Source organism: Eptatretus burgeri, chromosome 8 (genome assembly GCF_056783735.1).
Source record: "Eptatretus burgeri isolate ZD-2024b chromosome 8, Ebu_testis_v1, whole genome shotgun sequence".
Lineage (NCBI taxonomy): Eukaryota > Metazoa > Chordata > Myxini > Myxiniformes > Myxinidae > Eptatretus > Eptatretus burgeri.
In genome coordinates, this window is record NC_140968.1 from 73216992 (window position 1) to 73237870 (window position 20879).

Sequence of the window (20879 nt, forward strand, 5' to 3'; positions counted from 1 at the left end):
ATCACTTGTCTTAATTTCTAATATAAAACTATCTGTATCCATATATAACAATGACACATTATCCTTATACTTTGATTTTAAATTATTGTAGTAATAGTCATACATTAATGACTTTGACAAGTCAAGAATTGATGTTCCTATACAAATAGGTTTATCCATTTTGATACTCACTTTTTTTCAAATGAATAGCACAAAAGTTCTCTGAAAACACCTCCGCTCGCTCAAAACTTGGTGTATTAATTAACTTTGAAGCCTGTTTCCAAGACGTAGCAAGTCTTATGTTTTGTCGATTCCTCACATTTTCCATTGTCTTTTCAAATACAGAATTATTCATCAATTTTAAAAAGTCCTTCTGAAAATCGGTTTTTGCTTCTGTTCTCCTTTTTGTATTAAAATCAATATTCTTCTTTAACCAATGACTTTGTTTAAATTTCAAAATCCGATGACTTTTCCTCACTCTCAACCTCGCAGATAAATAATGTCTCAAGTTCCTTTGATGCAAAACATAACTTTCTTTATCATTTAATGTAGTAAGTAGTTTTTCTGGAGATTTACCTTTTATATTAAACTAGTAGTAAAGCCCGGCGTTGCTCGGGCAACGCCCGGGCTTTCTTGCAAATTTCCTGAATAGCTGTTAGCGGTTAGGGTTAGGGGTTAGGGTTAGGGTTGCGGTTGGGGTTAGCGGTTGGGGTTAGCGGTTGGGGTTAGCGGTTGGGGTTAGGGTTAGCTGTTAGGGTTACGGTTAGCTGTTAGGGTTAGTGTTAGGGTAGCTAACCCTAACCCTAACACTAACCCAAACCCTAACTCTAACCCTAACACTAACCCAAACCCTAACCCTAACAGCTTGGCGTAGCGGAGGTAAACAGCGCCTGGGGCAAAGTGGAAATTTGCGTCCCCCGTAGGCCTTAAACTTGAGTGGATTTGAATGGAAAATCCCATAAGGGATATCGATTTATCGATTTTTTCGAATATCGGAAGTGTTATGGAAAAAATTTATAGCCAATGACCTAAGTTGGACCAAAAGCCATAATCGTACCAAATTTGAATGCAATCGGTTGGAGTTTGTGAAAATGCATCAAAACGAATTTTGAGGGGCCTCTTAAGGAAGACAATAATATCATTAGTATATGTGCCAAATCTTGTTTCATTTCATGCAGTAACAAAAATCTGATGGTGGAACAAAGAAAGGGGCGTGCCGAAATATTAATATAGATGACTGTTGGTAATCACTTAACAATTCTTTTCTTGGACTTTCTTTATCAGGGGCAAAAGGTAGGTCTTTATGTTTGTGAGGAAGTTCTTCTGGATATTTTAAATCAACCTCAAAATAATATCCAACTTCAGCATCATCCAATTCTTTTTGAGAGGAAACAACTATCTCTTGTAAAACTTTTTCATAATGTTTTTCTTTAACCCATTTAAGTTTTCCATAAGGTAAAGATTGAGATATAGCCCACCCATACAAATTGTTAGCATCATAATACATCAGGTAACAGTTGTCCTCATTCTTATTATAATCAGGAAGATGTTTGTTTTTTGCTTTAGCATATCTCTTGGAACATACTTGAGATATTCCTCCTCTTTTAGCCTTCTCTATCATTAAAAGCAAATTTATCTCACTGATTAATTCCAAATTTTGTTTGGTCATTTTTAACATAGCACTCCAAGCCAAACCCGGGGCTGTGTAATAGTGAACGGGGTCTAATCCATAAGAATTTTTCATCTGATAGACTGTTCTAAAAGTTTCAAAGATTACAATGGGAATGAGCTGGACCTCTATATTTACCAGTAAGATGACAGTGATCCCTAACCTTGATCTCTCCCTCAATTTTCTCCTCACAAATATGACAGATACTGTTCTTTCTAAATTCCTTTTTCTCTCCCTTTGTTAATAACATTGGCTTTAGGTTTTAACCATTATTTCTCTTTGTCTTATAGTCTTTTTCCAATTGTCTTGCAAACTCCTCTGAGGAATCTTCTCTATAAAGTTCTAACTTGTTGTATTCATCACTTACAGATGATTTCATATAATAACAGAAACCACAAGGAGTATGTTTTTGATATTTATTTGTTTTATTTATTTGGATTTGGAGAAACAGTATCTATCTTTTCAAGGATACTTTCAAAATCAGCATGTATCACAAACGGATGTTTTATAGATTTGTAAAAAATTTGAATGATATGTTTGAACCTGCTTTTGGTAAATTGATTACGGTTGATTTATGATTACTACAATATTTTGAATGTTGATTTAATCGTTCTTTTGTGTGAAAGGAGTTGAGACATCTCTTACAAGGATACGTTTTACATTTTCTCTTATATAGTGTGATTTGGTTAATCTTGATAAATTTTTGATGAAAGCATAATGTGATTTTTCCTTTGAAGTAAAGTAGAGAAAACCAATGTGTGTTTCATCATTTTTATAGTGGTTTGAAATTTTTAATATCTGAACTTTATTTGTATCCATTAATCCATATACATTAACAGATAGATTATTCATTTTCTCAAATTTAGGAATATCTCTCAATGACATTGTAAACTTTAAATCTTTAACATTTAATGCATTCTCGTATTTCTTATAATGTTCAACCCTTTCAGGATTCCATTGTGGAGGACGTAAGTGAGCAAGAACAGACCATAGAAAACATTTATTATCTTTGTTTTGAATATTAACAACTGCTTTCTCAAGTTTTATCTCTTTTAGGAAATCAATATAAGAGGATCTGATTTTATACCTGGTGTTGGCTCAATGGTTAGGGTGGTGGCTTGGAATCCTCTGATCCTGAGTTCAAACCCCACTCCACTGTTGAATTCATACCAGGTGGGGTTGACTCTGCCTGTCATCCTTCCGAGGTCGGCAAAATGAGTGCCAGCATGCTGGTATACTGTGTCGGAGTGGCGACCCGTCCAGGATTGTGTTCAATAGCCAAGGAGACTGCTTAGGCAGCACCAACGCTCTGCATGGAGTATGGTCCCGATGGATGGATGGATGATCTGATTTTGAGATATGTATATCAAAAAAGATTATTTTTGTCATAGCAAATCCAATACCTTCGACAGTGTTATCAACATCTTGTTCTTGTTTCTGGAGTTCATCGTAAACATCACATCTTACAAAGTCTTGAAATGATGAGTTAAAGTGAGGGTTTGTCCTCTTATAGGGAGTAGTTTCATCGCCTTCTCTTACCATATTCAATTTTACTCCCATATAAAACTTAAAAGTTTTCATTTCACTTAATGTGTTTTTAATTATAGTTTTAATACTTTGTTTAACCACATCAACAGCTTCCATGATTGAAGATGGTCCAGGGTATTGAAAGCGAAACAATCTTATTTTTATATGTCCTTTAAATGCCCCATCAGTGTTTTCAATGGAGAATTTAGTGGCACCTTCCCTTTCTTCATTGTTCTTGTGTTTGCATGATTGAAGGTGTTTATTATAATTTTTTAAAAAGAATATCATTATCACAATGTTTTTTGTTTCTTGGTCAAGTGGAGATATTTGTCTGAAAAGATTGAATGTGTGTTTGTTGATTTGAAGGTGTTTTTTTTAATAACATTTATATTCATGATTACAATCAATTTTACATCCTCGACATATTTCTCAGTATCTTTAACAAATGAAGAGGTTGATTGAAACTTGTCTTTTGTGTCTTGATACATTGTATTTATTAAGTGAAAAAAGTTTGAGGATAAAATGGTATGTTGTATTCACCATATTTATATAACAAAACTTTGCTTAAAATAAAATTTTCTTGATGAAAATTCTGTTTAATTTATAGATGAATCTGTGCTTAAAACCATTTTATCCTCCAACTTTTTTCACTTAATAAATACAATGCATCAAGACACAAAAGACAAGTTTCAATCAATCTCTTTATTTGTTAAAGATACTGAGAAATATGTCAAGGATGTAAAATTGAATAAAGATAAATATAACAACTATTGGATAAAAACAATTATGGTGAATAATATGAGTTCTTCAATTTCCTTCAGTAGAGGGCTTTTAGTATATCTGGAAGAACAATTAAAGTCGCTCTAACAAAAGTTTCTCCTCTCCTTCTGGCAATATATTCAAAACTAGAAAAAGCAATGAAACAAGAAAAAGTATCAAAAAAGAAAAACCTTATGGATGAACCTTGAGAAAGAAAAGACAAGACCATCTGTAATATGCAAGGAGAAATTTGTATTTTTTTCAACAACCCTAAAGATGTAAATCCTGATGAAATAAAGGATGTTAATATATCAGATGAAATGACATTTCATTCAATCGTAGTTTAGGACCATTGTAAAATTACCTTTAATATAAAAAATGTCGTGGTTGAATCTGTTAATGGAAAAAATTATATAGATATAGATGGTAATGTTTTTTTATACTAATTAAATATGAGTCATTATTCAACTGAAGATTTTGAAGATCGTGAGAGTGATAATATCTCTGTTGGAACAGAAGACAGTTATGATACCAAGAGTTTGTGTTCAAACGATAGTTATGAAAGTAGTTTTATAGATGATTGTGAAACACCAATGAAAGTACTGAAGATGAATTTTAGTTTAAGCAAAGTTTTACTTTGTAAATATGAGTAGTATACTAGATCTTGAGCACCTTGAATTCCCTGATTCTCCATATGACAAATTTGAGAATTGTCCTGCATGTGATAGAGTGGGATTAAATTGAGTCAAAAGCCTATAAACAATGTATATTCTGTGATTATCTTCTAATTAATGATAATAAAAAATATAAAAAGGAATATAATTCTTTTAGATTTACACCAAAAATGAATTGCTTCACAAGATTGATGGGAGAAATGAATGTAAAGTATGAGGGTGATAATGTTGAAGATTCGACGGTGCTTAACAGCACTGCCGTCTCAGGGGTTATAATGCCGGCTAGTTTGGCACAGGTCTCGGGTCATGCGCCTCAGATTACAATACCAAAGTACCCATGGGCCTACCATTTGGGGATATAGACCCCGGCTACAGACTGGGTTTGATCAGAGACCGAGTGAAGTCTGCCACAGTCCTTAACCAGTTTGGTTTCAAATACAAATCGAGCGATTGTTCCTCAGTGTGGCACGGATAAATTCAGGGCGGCAAATTTCGTATAGTTCAGCCAGATTTATTGGGGACACATCGGGGAGCAAGACACAAGCAAAGCATTCATGAACATTATAATTAATCTATAACCCCTCTTACCTCAGGAGCTATGGATACGGGTTTGGAATGGAGCCCTAGCAAAATAAACCTTCGGCCTGGACAACATGCATACAAGACACGGAGTATTTGGTGAAGCCTCATGGACGAGAGGAAAAGTGTGCAAGGCACGAATGCGGCTCGTGACAAGCCGATGGTGTCGGATTCGAGCACCCAACTCGAGCATGCAGCGTGGCAAGATGGCGGCAACGTACTCCTATCGGCACAGCCAACGCACGCAGCGTCGGTGCCTCCAACCCCTGTAAGATCGACGGCACAAGAGTGAAAGATCTATGGTGTGTTCCAGCTGGTTCTTCACAAGGTACAGTATGCAAATCCAGGCCTGGCCTGTACACCAGACCAGGCCAAATCTGGGTGTTGAGCTCTGCAGGCGGACCGACGGGATGAAAGACGACGTGGTCCAGCCGTGCAGGGAGCAAGCACAGTCAGAGGCCCCGTGGCTGGACTCAGGATGAACCTGTGGATGACCTGTAGGCTGGATCCATGGCCGAGGAGGAACAGCCGGCCAAGCCACTCTTCATGAAGCAGATTGAAGACCAGAAAAACCCATTCCTCTTTCCTTTTGGGGCGGGCCTCCCGCGGACCACCTCTGGGGACCTGTGATTGGTCCATCGTTCTTGATTGCAGCAGCTCTCCGCCAATGGGTTGCTGACATGTCCTGCAGACTGACTGTCAGGGCGCTGGGTGGGGGCTCGTTAGGAGGGGGAAAGGAAAAAGAAGGCGCCTCTCGGTACACCACCACTGTATGAACAGTGGACAGCCTGCTACACCTCCCGACACACATGTAACGTCCGATTACCATACAACCTGGCTAAACATGCATTTAAGGGGGGATCTGGGCTAATCTTATATTGAATAACCCACGAAGGGCCCATTTCCGCAACACTACCCCCACCTTTCTCCCGAGGCTCTCCCGAGCCTCCATTTGGGGCAACCCACGGTAATGGCCCTCTCTAACGTACAGCACAAATCTCCCATTTACTCTAACCCACAATATGGGAAGCACTTAACTCCAAAAACCAAAGTGTCACAGTAAGATTGGCATGTCCCTATCCTAGTGTGTCGGATCACTAATCTAACAAACACATTCACACTCTATGCACATCACTTAACATTCTAATTATGGATTTGCACGGGAGGGCATTCAATTTTACTTTTAACACCAATATTTGCATGGGAGCAGGACATTCAAAGTTCCCTCACGTGTTCACTCTTTCATGCTCCCTCCCGGCAGTATTGTCTATTCACCCCTGAGGGTTTCCTCACTTCGTGGCCCTATTGGCCTCTCACCAGGTGAGTTCAGTCGGCCCTGTGGCCTAATCTCACAGAGTTATTCGGCCCACTGAGCCCACAAAATGGCATGAATCTTCAGCCACAACAGCCCACAAAAATGCATCGGCCCATGTGGCCCACAAAATGACTTCGGCCCATATGGCCCACAAAATGATTTCTCAGCTGCAATGGCCTACTCATGAGTAGCAGCAGGCAACAAGCCCTGCATTGGACAGCAGGTGGCATGGTGATATCGATGGTAAGCAAATGCAGTTAAGGTGGTGGTTGTGTGATGGCGGTTGAGACGTGGTTGGTTCAAAATAACGACAGAAAAGAAAAAATGGCTAACTCAAAGCGTCGCAGCCTGGATGAATCACATAAATTCCCTCTATACAACGTGTTTGGGCTAACTACACATGTACCTATGAAGATATCTCACCTGAGGGCCCTTTATGGTGTAAGGCGAATTTCCACAGCCGTAACACTACCCCTCCCCTTTTTACAGACTTGTCCCGAGTCGCCGAATTTTCGTGTGCCATCATGTGAAGTTTTCCCCTAGTTCGTTTTACCTTCGGATCCCTGAGTGCGACATTCATGGTATTCGTGTCCCCAAAATAAATAACCTGAGGGCTGAGTAACTAACTAAAAAAAACCCACTCACACGGACGACTTAAATAAAATTGCCGGCGCTAAGACATACATGCCGGGGGCACACTCATTTGTACAGTACATCTTAGCCTTAACTTACAAATTTTACACTAAACCATGGCCCAGGATCAATGGACTCTGCAAAGAGAAAGCAGTTAGCAGGGAGCCAGGCTGCTCGCATGCAGTCTCTGGCTCATGCAATGCAGATGACAGGGAACGTGGCCGGCTGCTCTCACGCAATTCAAGGCCTCCCCCTTTTAAAATGAATACAGTGAACAACGGCACATGGGCTGCGCAAATGCAGTCTCCTGGCGCGGCTGCCTACAGGGCAGTCCCTGCAGCACGCATGATGATCTGATGCAGCAAACAACGTTGCACGGGCCGCCAATGCAGTCCCGTGATGCGGCTGCCTACAGGGCAGCGACGATCTGACGCAGCAACCAAATACAAGCAACTGAGTGGATTGATGGATGGATGGATTAATACGGTGCACGGGCTGCTGGTGCAGTCCCGTGTTGCAGCTGCCATGAGGGTAGTCCCTGCAAATTTCCGCGAGGATCCTGGCGCACATGGCAATAAACAGGGGGTTGGGGGGGGGGGAAGCAAAATTGAATGGGCGCAAACTGATGATGTGGGCAGTGGGCATGGCAAAGGTGAACAGGCATACAAAGCCGGCAGAACAGAGCCGCTGCAGGTGAACACAGCCGGCGGACGATCCGACCGGCACAGGCCTTGAAGCACAGCCGCAGACGAAGTTGGCCGGCCTCTCGCCGTGCATTGCAGGTTGGTGGAGGGAGTGTGGTGGTGCTGGCCACTCGAAAGGCAGGCTCAGACCTACCTACCTGTCTCCCTCCCACCTATCGCCTTTGCCTGTCACTGTCCATACCCACTCCCTTAATTTGTAAAAACCCAATTTAGCCCCAACTAATTTTTTTGTTGTTTTTATTTTTATCCTTACTTCCTCACTATAATTCGTCCCCAAACCCCCTTTATCGTCCTTGTTCGGCTAACCTATCGTCTCCGAGCCTACTCCCAACCCCTACGTTCCCTTCCTGGAGGGGAATGAGGGAGGGCTAGCGTCTTTTGTCGAGGCCCAACTCAAGCCTCAGGATGGCCTCCCCAGACCTCAGCGATCTTTAACCCAAAGTGGGTCCAGCGGTCCACAACGAGAGCGAAGGGATGGATGGTGCGGAGGGGTACATCTCCTAATCTACCCTAACCATTAACTCTTAATCTACCCCGGGGCTTTCAACAAGCGCCTCTCGCGTAAACTATCAGTTCGATCAACCAAGATTCCCGTCGCCTGTGTTGGTGTCCTCACAATTTCGGGCCTTGCCCCTGAATTTTCTCTCCGTGCCTTCACACGGTCTCTTGGCTGGGACACGTGGCTCCCTTGGCAGGAACTACCCTCTGCCGATTCTCCAGCTATGGCACCCCCGGGCACTACACTGCCTCCGAGCCTACCAGCTCCCTTAACACCGGGGAGTGCCCTCCATGGCAACTCCCCTGAAACGCTCACGTGGAAGGCTGACTTCGCGGGCCCCTTTCCGAGGGTCACCCGTGCCCACAACACTGCCCACGCGGCTAATGGCACCCCGGGCCCCCACACCATGCGGGCGCACCCGTACCCACTACGCTATCCCGGCCCCCCATGGGCCCTTGGCCTACTACGGCCGACTAGCCTGGTGCCCGGGGTACCCAATCAGCGATAGTCACCTTTCGCAGCCACGCTCCCAGCCTGTCAACAGGGCTCCTGCACCCCTCCAAATGGGTATCGAGCCTACATTCCCACCAACAACAAAACGAACTCCATTTTGTCAATTTGACTAATCCAGCTAACTCACTGTACACTGACCCCGGGGTCCCTTGGGCGGGAGTCACTCCTCCCCCCAATCACTCATCGCACCATGCATTCCACATTCGCTCCACTCACACAGACCCGCTGGCCTCACTCACTCAACATGTCACAACTCTTCAACTCACACACATCGCCAAACTCTGCCATCCTGCTCACTAAATCCCCTACCTACCTCGTGCTCCCACATCATCCCTTACACTATAGCACGTTCCTTTTAACCTACGTAGTTAAACTATGTCCCCTCTACACACTCACAAGTCTGTCTCTGTCCTCAAAATCCTTATTTGCATGGGGGATTTCATCCCTCCCTACTGGCTCGTGAACTCGTTGCAAGGCTCTGCGAGCCTTGCGCCTCTGCGGGAGCGGCTGTTCCAGCACCGACTCCTCTGACAAGACATATCCATGAGGGCATAAGGTCGCCCTTGTAAGGTCTCAGGCGGTCCGCGTGGACGATTCGGGGAAGGCCCGTGGTCCCATCTTAATTTTTAGGACCACATCACTGATTTGCGCCAGGACGACTCCCGGGCCCTGCCAAGGTGAGGTGAGCTTCGGGCATCTGCCCTTCCTCCGCCGGGGGTTAAAGAACCAAATCTTCGCCCCCGGTGGGTATTTACTCACCTGGCTCCGGTGGTCATACCTGCGCTTCATCTTTATGTCCGCCTGTTGGAGCTGGTGTCGTGTGAAGGGATGGACCTTCTCCATGCCTTCCTCCAACTGACGGGCATAGCCCTCCCGTCCATACATCAACAGCCCCCGGACGGACATAGCCCTCCCGTCCATACATCAACAGCGCCGGACTACACACGGTAGACCCATGCTGGGATGCGCAATAGGCCATCAGGAGGTACGGGAGATGTTCATCCCAGTCCTCCTGGTTAGTGGCGGTGAAGAGGGCCAACTGTTGGACCAGGGTCCTGTTGAACCTCTCCACCATGCCATCAGACTGTGGTCTCAGGGGCGTTGTCCATGTCTTTCGAATTTCCAGGAGCCTGCACACCTCTTTTAGTAATTCGCTCTCAAAATTTCGTCCCTGGTCCGTGTGCAGCTCCTGCGGAATCCCATACCGGCATGTAAATCCTTCTACGAAGGCCTTTGCCACGACCCCTGCTTCCTGGTTGGGAAGGGCAAAAGCCTCCGGCCATTTGGTGAAATAGTCCATAATTACGAGGATGTACTTATTACCCTGGCGAGTGGGGGGGCAGTGGTCCCAAAATGTCCATGGCCACTTGCTCAAGGAAAGCCCCAACCTGATGTAGTTGGAGTGGGGCCCTCATCCTCTGTGGCGGTCCCTTTTTTGCAGTACAGGCGTCGCATGCTCGACACCAGTTCTGTACATCGCGCCCCATGTTAATCCAATAGAACGCCGGCGGATCCGAGATCTTGTTTTGGTCCTGCCCAAATGGCCGCTGGCGTGGGTACCGTGCACCTGTTTCAAAATTTGGGTCTTAAACCCATCAGGGACTCTCACCAGCCAAGAAGTTTGTTCGGAAGGAATCTCCACCCACTTGCGATATAAGATGCTGTCGCTCATTTCTAGGGTCCTCCACTGAGCCCAGTATGCTTTTGTTCGTGCTCCGAATGGGGCGATCTCCTCCCCACTGGGCCTCCTGTTTTCCTGGACCCATTTGTACACTGGCCCTATCAAGGGGTCTTTCCGCTGGGCCGTGCTCCATGCCAATCCACCAAATTCCTCTCCCGCGGTTAGTGGCAAAGTTGGGCCTACCACCCAGGCCGCACTGACTGGGAGTTTCGGGGAGGTGTCTGCCAATTGGTCCCTCTCCTCATGTCTCGTGCAATATCTGCAGTTTTCTCCCAGACAGGGGCGTCGAGAGAGCGCATCGGCATTCCCATGAGCCTTACCGGCTCTATGGACCACACTGAAATCGTACTCCTGCAACTTTTCCAACCACCTTGCAATCTGGCCTTCCGGTTCCTTGAACCGTAAGAGCCATTGCAAGGAGGAATGGTGAGTTCAAACCAAAAATTTCCTCCCGTACAAGTACGGGTGGAAATGTCTCACTGCAGACAGCATAGCCAATAGCTCCTTGCGAGTAACGCAATAATTTCGTTTGGGCCTACTCATGGCCTGACTGTAATACGCGATCACTCTTTCCACACCCCCCTGTGTCTGAGACAAGACTGCTCCCAATCCTTCCTGGTTGCCTCCGTGTCCAGGGTATACATCCCGTCATCGGTGGGGTACACTAAAACGGGTGTGGATGTCAAACACCCCTTTAATTTGAGGAAGGCCTCCTGGCACTCCCCTGTCCAATTAAATCTCAACCCCTTCTCCGTCAACCGGTGAAGGGGCCTGGCTATCTCCGCAAAGTTTGCCACGAAGCGCCGGTAGTAGGAGCAAAGTCCCAAAAAGCCCCGTACCTGTTTGATAGTTGTAGGTACGGGCCACTCCTCTACCGCTGTAATTTTTCCGGGGTCGGTCTTTACCCCCTCGTGGTCTATCACGTGTCCGAGATAGGCCACTTCTGTCACGAACAAAGTGCATTTCTCCGGGCTCAATTTTAGCCCTGCCTGCCTGAGGCGCCCAAACACCTGGTCCAAATTGGCTATCTCCTGGGGGAATGTTTTAGCGTGTACCAGGACGTCATCCAGATACACCAGGCATGATTGCCACGGCATGCCGCCTAGTACACGCTCCATCAGCCACAATTATAACACCTCCTCTGGTAAGGTGTTTGCCTCCAGTATGCCGAATTATACCCCCCTCCGTTCCGAATTGGGGTACCCCCTGATGGCCTCTCTCGCGCCCTCTCGGGGCCCGACCGTCTCGGTCCAGCTCTCGCCAACCGGTTGTCCACCACCTCCTGGACCATTTTCTCGATGCGCGCCCGGTTGCCCATTTTAGCCACTCCGGCTTCCATCGCACCGTCGTTCACGGGGCCCACCTGTCGGACTGCCACCGCATGCTGCCCAGCCTCTCCCAATGGCGTTCTGGCTGCCTCCCAGCAGGCGGCAGTATCAGCCGCCTTCTGGAGGTTGTCCGGGCGCCATACGGTCAGCAATGCTCCGACATCGGTGCCCCCTATCGCTCAGAGAAAATGGTCCAGGGCAATCTCCTCCCGGTACTCCGGCGGCATGTTGGTGTGCGCGATCCCCACCAAGCGGCGAATGTCGTGTGCCAATTCTCCCAGTGGTTCCTGGGAGCGTCGTTTGCGCCCGTTGAGTTGAGCTTTAACAAGCTCGCTCTGCTGGTCCATGCCAAATCAGTTTTTTAGGGCCGAATGGAGATCCTCCAGGGTCACCCCCTCGCTGGGTACTGTGGTCAGGACTTCCAAGGCCGCACCACGCAGGGCCGCCGTGAGTTGTGCCACACCCTGCCCCTCGTTCCAGCCATTGCCTCTGGCAACACACTGGAACTGGGCCGTGTATGCCCTCAAGTCCGTCTTGCCATCGTACGGGGGTAGCAGCACCCTTGGTCCTTTCGAGGTCCCCCCCCCTCCAGTTCCCAAGGGACTCCTGGAGGGGTGTACCTCCCAAGTCCCAACGGTGCCTCACTCCCGCAGGGTCCGAGCCATTTGCCCGGGGGCTCTACCACCCCTGTCCGTGTCTGTTCGTGCCCTGCGTCGTCCCGCCCACTCCCCCAAGCCATTGGACTCGCACTCTGCACACCCACTGGAACAGTCATACTGGGTACCCCCCTTAGGCCAAAAGAACCCGCGGCCTCTACCCTCCCCAAGCTTGGCATGCTCACCCCCGCATCGGGCAAGCCTCCTTCTCCGCCCTGTGACACCGGCCCCACCTGGGCACGATCCGCCTTGAGGGAATATATCCTCTCCCCCTGTTCCCGAAGGAGGTCACCCTGCCTCTCACACCGGGTCTCCACACATTCCGTCAGTCTCCTCTCCATTTCCTCCATTTCCCCTTCATTACTTCATTTAATTCCTCCCCTATCGTCCTTAACGATAGTTACCCGACTTTCTCTCTTATTTGCTCCACTTCCCCTTTTACCTGTGTCACCACCTTATTTGTCTTGGATATTTCCTCCCCCGTTGTCCTAAACTGCTCTTCCGTCTCGCCCCTGTGTTTTTCTATCAGTTTCGCCAGTTCCTCTGTCTTTTCTCCGGCTTTCCGCTCCATTTCATTAATTACCTCCTCATGTCTCTTTCTACATTCCTCCCCCATGGCCTTTAATCCTTTCTGTGTCTCCGCTTTTACCTCCTTTCGCAGGTTTTCAACCCTGTCTGTCATTTCCCGATGTCTTTTCTCACAGTCCTTCTTCACGGCTCCCAATCCGTCCTTTATTTTGCTTGTTCTCTTTTTAATTCCTCTATCGCCGTCGTGTTCTTCCCTATTTCCTCCTTTATTTGGTCTTGTCCCTTTTTTACTTTTTCCAGTTCCTCTGCGACTGTCTCCATTTTTTCTCTTACGTCTTCCTCACCCGCCTTCACCGCGGACCGCACCTCTTCTACACTTTCCTTTAATTCGTTTACTCCCTTTCGCATTGTGTCGATTATCTTCTGCCATTTTGCCTTTCGCCTCCCTCAATTCTTTCTCTAATGCTGCCTGCCCTTGTTGGAGGTTCTGCCCCATGTTCTGCATCTCACCCCGCATTTTTTTCATTTCTTCTTTCATTTTGAGTGCGTTTCCATCCATTTTCGCATTCATTTTGTTTTCCATTCCGCTCATTTGTTGCGTATTTCCATCCATTTTCACATTCATTTTGTTTTCCATTCCGCTTGTCGCTTGTAAAATCATGTTTACCTGGCCCATGTTAAGTGGGTCTGCGGCAATCGCTTCGCCCTCAGGCGTGGATCTGCCGGGCATTGGGGAGGGAATTTGACGGAGGAGGGGTGGGGAGGGTGTCATCCACCGCGGCCTCTGCCGCTGCGCCCATTTCGGGCTCTGGGTCCGTTTGTGGGGGGGTTTGCTCCTGCACATTAAGCATTTCCTGCTCGGGGTTCTCATCCTGGGCCATGGATTCTAGACATTCTACATCCATATCTACCCCCGGCTCCCGCTCGCCTTGAGACTCCATCTTATTTCTCGTAAGGGGTTAATTTTAATTGCTCATAATTTGGAGGGAATTGGGGGTCGCTCCTCTCACCCCTGAACTGATTCCCCGTGAATTTAGCTTGTAGGCGGGGCGGATTCGATTCCCACTCCCGGACACCAGTGTTGCGAATTTGCGCCCGCTGGCGTGCGAACGGCTGCGTAACTCGAATCACGGCACGTTGCCCGCCGGACGGACAATTCTGTCATGACCCTCTCGGAACAACGCCGGGAGCTAGTCACGGGTGGGGGTTTAACCCCACCACGACCATGCCAATTGCCCACCCGCGCAGGATAGGGTTGCTCGCCAAATTCGATCTACCTAAGTACCTGCGCGAATGGTCGACCGGGCGATCGTACCTCGCCGGAGGTCGACTCCGGACACGAGCCGCTTGGGCGGCCCGTTCCGTACTATCGGGATAACCGAGCGGTGTTATCGTCGACCTGGATGGTTCAGATTAATTACCGGGATCTTGCACCCGCTACAAACCCCTTACGTGAAGCAGGATGGAGAGTCAATAGAGAAAAGACAAAGTGAAACGGGCACAGTTCAACAAGCAAGCATTTTATTTCCCGGCACACGAAAAGCACATATATACAGCCATACAGAATCAAAATGCACATAAAGCAAATGTATGAGCTAAAACCGACTACGCGCACACACGGCAACACTTATACAGTTTTACTTCACAGACGGCGCCAACACACATTTACACAAAAGCAAAGGAAAGAAGCCACCCTCACAGACAAGGAGGCAGACAGGCCCGTAGGCCAAATGTGCGCGTGACCTGGAGGAGCGGCCAGGTCCTCAAGACCGGGGAAGTCTTACCCGCGTCCTCGTGACGCGTTGGTGGGCAAGCCGCAAATGTGGCCGCGCCGCTGTGCCCCGACTCCGTGCCCCTTGGCGGGTTTCGTTGGCACGACGTTTGAGGTGGGAACGGGGCCCCCTTTTGCACTATCTCAGCGCGGGGGAAACGGGGGAATTGTTGATGCACTGGGGGAGGGGAATGGCTGGCTGGCTTGGGTCCCGCGACGAGACGAGCGATCCCCCACACCGCAACCTCGTTGCCGACCGCCATCCTTCTTGCCTCGGACCCGAGCTCCCTTGCTTGCAGTTCCACCGAGCTCACTCAACTCCGCCAACGCAACGCTCCTTGTCCCCCAAGAGCAACCTCTCGACGACACTCTCCAAGCAACTCCAAAACCCAACTCTCTCTTTAATTCGCCCTGCGCTCGCCTTTTTATTGGCGGCAGGAGCAGCTAATATGCAAATTTTAAGGATCAAAACACGATTGGAGGCGGGGCCACGCCGCCCCCCAGTCAGCCATTGGTCGGGCAAAAATGGGCGTGAACCTCTCCTGATCCTAAAATTTGTATATACGGACTTCACATACACACGTTTGGAGGCGGGGCCAAACCGCCCCGCGCTCGCCAATTGGACGGAGGAGAAGTGGGCGTGAAGCGTTTCTAATCCGAATTTTCCCCTCGGAAAGGCCGCCATTCGCGCTCGCGGCTCGGTGCGTTCGGCACCAATCGCCGAACGGGCCCGAGACAGCCCGGCGTTCAGTGTTCACAGGTGGTGCAGGAATGGCCGTGGAAGCGATGATGTGGGATGTATTCGTGAAGGTAAAGGCAAAGGTGGTGGAGGGTCTTCTGTGGTGAGGGTTGGCGTTGTGGTTGTTGTCTGCAGGTTGGAGCGTGGTTGTAGTTGGTGACGATAGCTGGCGTGGTGGTTAAGGTGGTGGTTGTGTGATGGCGGTTGAGACGTGGTTGGTTCAAAATAACGAAAGAAAAGAAAAATGGCTAACTCAAAGCGTCGCAGCCCGGATGAATCACATAAATTCCCTTTATACAACGGGTTTGGGCTAACTACACATGTACCTATGAAGATATCTCACCTGAGGGCCCTTTATGGTGTAAGGCAAATTAATGTAATTAATTAATGTAAGGCCCACAGCCGTAACAACAATAAATGATTTTTGTTTACCCATTTGGGAAAATATGATAAAATTTAACAAACATAAAAATCTTCCAAATTCATTAAGATGTCTCATAGTTGGTTCAAGCGGGTGTGGAAAAACATGCTTACTTTTAAAGATGCTCCTTACTCCCAACTTTTTGGATTATGATAATTTAATAATTTTCACAAGGTCGAGGTTTCAACCTGAGTATCAACTACTCTCACAAGGTTTTAATGCTGGACTTCAAAGAGAAGATATAATCGGTTTATTTAAACTTCAAAACAAACTAAATGATTACAACATTGAAGATATAATACAACTATTTTGTGATATACAGAGATATAAAAAGAAATGAAAACCGATAACTTGTATTGTTAGTGATAATACGGATGATATACCTTCTCCCCAAGATTTGGATAAATCAAAAAACAACCTCATTATTTTTGATGATTGTGCTAATAATAGAAACCAAACGGTAAGGGATAGCTACTACACAAGAGGGAGACCTTCTTCTTATAATTGTATTTATCTTAGTCAATCATACTTTCAACTTTCTCATCGCTCAATAAGAAACAATGCTCATACTTTTATTTTATTCAAGTTAAATTCAATAGATATAAACACTTTTTGGAGAGACAATTGTTCTACATTATGTCGTAAAAAGGAATTTGGGGATTTGTATGAAGCACACGACTGAAAAATATAAATATATTGTTGTGAAACAAGATGAGATATAAAGGGACATATTTTTTTTATTCTATAAACAATTACATATATAAATGACAACTATTATTATAAATCTTGTGGGTAAATCTGCTTCTGGAAAAAAAACTTTCATAAATCAAGGTTCTTGTATCGTACAAATGAGAATATTGTAAATTTGCTTAAAAAGCACCATGTAGTTCATATTGTATCAACAACAAGAGCAATAAGACCTGGAGAAGTAGAAGGTGAAGATTATTATTGTATTTCAGTGGAGGAACATATGCGATTGAGGAATGAAGGTCAAATATTTGAGGAGGTTTCTTTTGGTACAACAAAATATTCACATTGTAAGAGTGAGTTAAAGAAACTAAAATCTGGTGGTCTTGGGATATTAGAAAGTAATCCAGAAGGAATGAGACAAATTATTAAACATCTGAGTGGAAATGGGGTTAAGATTATATCATTCGGTTTTGATGTTGATGAGGCGTCTATATTGTCCTTGGAAACTTATAATACCTTATTTAATATCACCGAGAAAAATGACAAGTTTAGTTATAATCCGGGAAGTGGATACAAAATGATAACAGTTTCACCCGGAGCATATGAGATTTCTCAAATATCTTCCGAAATTGCTCATCTTATGAAAGAACAGGGTGATGAATCAAAAAATATTGTTATAGATATTCAAAATCAACGATTAAACTTTAAAAATAACTACAAGGTTGATTTCACAATTGATCATTCATTTAGAGTTATTGGGTTTCTCCTCAAAAAAGATTGAAACTAATGGGACGTTTTACAGTGATAATGTTATTCAAATAACCTCGGGCATAAATTCGGTATGAATTCACTGTGATTGGATTGATGGCACTTATAATGATGGAATAAGAACAAATACAATATTTTCATTCAGTGTATACTCAACCCCAATTGGTTATAAATTCAATAATGTCAAAAAATGCCGGTGTCAAAAAATAATGTCGGTGTCAAAAAATATGGAACCCAAAAATCTGGTTTGTCTACCTGTGTCAGGAAAAAACATACACAGAGTAAATTTTAGGATAACCGACCAAGATAATCGCATGATTTCTTTTAATGGAGAAATTACAGTAATACCTTGACATATGAGTTTAATTCGCTCTGTGACCGAGCTCGTAACTCGGTTTGCTAATATATCAAAACAATTTTCCCAATTGAAATTAATTAAAATACCATTAATCAGTTCCAGCCCCCCCCCCCCAAAAGCACCCTAATTTCTTTGTTACGTAGTTTTAAAAATGAGAAATGTATTTATAAATAATAAATAATTAATACAAAACATCATACAAAGATAATAATATAGAATATAAATAAATAAACTGGTTTTATAAAGTGTATTTACCTTGGAGATGAGACAACTTCGGCTTACAGAAGATTCTGGTGGAGGTGGCAGTGGCGGCAGTGGTGGTGGTGGAGATAGGCAGAGGAGATTTGAAGGTCTCATCACACTTTATCGCTAAACGTAATTGATACAATTTTTTTTTACTTCACTTTATCGCTAAACTTAATTGCGACAATTTTTTTTTTCATTTTATTTTTTTTATTCCTAACAAAATAACTGCACCAATAAAAAAACAAGAGCTAAACACAACGCAGATTACTACGGTACGACCCTACTCAACGAGATAACCAAGAGAACTGAATGAGCGAGTGGCGGGAGATGCGTGAAAAGGTGGGAGATGCGGGTGTTCGCTTGCTTGGCTGCATGCGTCTCAAAGCTCGCTCCACTCGTAACTCGGATCTAGACTCGTAACACAAAGCAAAAAATCGTCTGACCAACGGCTCGTAACTCGGAATACTCGTAAGTTAGTGCATTCATATGTCAAGGTATTACTGTATATCCATCATAATTCACCTCCGTGAAGTTTTCCAAGAAATAAATACGATGGTTATTGTGAGGAAACACCAGTTGAGAAAATATAAAATAATTACAGGGGATGTGATGTTCCTTTCCCCATACTACAAGGGGGAAGGTATGTATCTTGGTAGAGGATACTATAAACCTAAGAGACAAAGGGGTGTTGGACATCAATTTAGAAAAAAAGGAGATGGGATAATTGATACTCTAATGGGTATAGGTTCAACTATTCTTCAACATAAAGACCTAATTGGTTCAACTGCTTCTGCTGTGGGAAATGTAGCGGGTGCTATAAAGAGTATAAAAGATGCCCAAAAGGAATCTCATAAATTACAAGCAATAAAAGAAATTAAGAAAGGCAAAACTCAGTTGTCTCCCCAAGAACGACAGAAAATAATTAAAATACTTGGGTCAGGGTTTCAAAAGTTTTAACATCTTTTTTTCATAAATAAATACAAGTATGGAAGCAATTGATATTATCTATGATTTGGATGACACTATTGTCATCTCAAACTCTCCTAACAAAGAAGACTACTTCAAGGTAAATGCAATAACTGGAACAGAGTGGAATGCAAATGCAACAAAAAGTTTTGAAATAAATAATCAACAAACTTATTTGAATCTATCCGAAAGTTTCTTGTTGTGTAATTTTACATTCACTAAGGCTGCAAATAACACAAACGTGGAACTCGTAAATAATTTCTTCTGGAAAATGTTTGATAGTGTTCATTTGTACATTGGAACACAAGAAGTTGAAGCAGTAGATTATGTCTCTGCTACATCTGAAATGATGAAATTTACACTATATTCATTTTGTGATAGAATGGGAAAGGGGGCTGTCGAAGGTTTTATTCCTGATATGTCAACGGGAACAAACACAGACCCTGTATATAGTCAAAGGAAAGGAATGTATAATGATGATACAAACGCAGATAATAGTTTTACTGTGGCAGTTCCTCTTAAAGGTTTATTTGGATTTTGTGATCAAGATAAAGTTCTGTATGGTCTTAAAATTAGATTTCAACTGCAAAGGAATGATAATGAAAATAGATTGCTTTTTGGTGTGGCTCATGCTTTTGCTGCTCAGAATAAATTTGTTATTGATGAAATTAGTTGGTATATCAGTGACTATACTCCTAATCTTAAAACAGAAGAGATGTTGAATCGAAGACTTAACTCAAAGAAACAACTCAATGTATCGTACCTTAAAAGAAGACGCCAACACGTTAAACTGAACCAAACCACTTACACGTGGAATTTGGGTGTTCTGGAAGGAAAGCCACGATATCTGTGGCTCATTTTTTTAAACCAGATGGTGATACTGCTACTGATAAGAATAATGCATTGAGTGATAATGCTCAGGTGAAACAACTTCGCCTTTCCCTAGATGGAACATGCTGAAGCATACAAGTGTTACCAAAAGGTGTGTGAAAGCAATGGCTATGACAGCATTTAAAATTCTGTATACAATCTATGCCATTGACCTGAGTGCTCAAAAGGAAACTATGAAGTCTAATAGAGTGGATACTTCCCTATACATTGAAAGAGGAGAGAGTGAAGAAGTCGATACATATTGTTCGATTTTGGAAGAAACAGAATTACAGATTAATATAGATAATGGTGTTATGATGAGTCTCACATAATTTTTTGGATAAATAAATGAGTAGTAAAGTGCCAACTGGGGTATATGTTAATCAAATCAATCTTCATAAACTATCATCTTGTATTCAAAATCAAAAGCCTTGTATGATTAACGTTAATTCAATTCAGAGAAAAGGAGCAGTAAGAATTTATGTTTTGCTCACAAGAGAACAGGTGAAAATCTTGAATGATACTGCTGGCTCACTTAAAATTAAAATGTCAAAACCAATGTTGAATAAATATTCAATAAGAGAGACGAGTGGAGGATTTCTCCCATTTCTAATTCCTTTATTTGCTGGTTTAAGTGTGGCTGGAGCATTGACAGGTGATATTTCAGCAGCGGTGAAAACTGCCAATGAAAGGAAGCCTCAACTCCAGGCTCAAAAATAATTGGAAAGACATAACAAAGAGTTGGAGAAACAAATTAGTGGAAGTGGTGTAATTGTAGATTTTGCTGAAAAACTTGAAAGTTTGCCTGATAAAGCGAGATTGTTATTTCGAGATATGCTTTCTTCTATCGCACAAGCAGGTGTAAAATTAACTAAAAGGGGTTATGGATTATATATTTCTAATTAATGAATGAGCATTGATGAGTGGTTTAAAGAATTTAGAAAGAATACAATCACAAATTTAGAACTTGTCAAATATTGTAAGACATTAAAAATTCATAATGTGG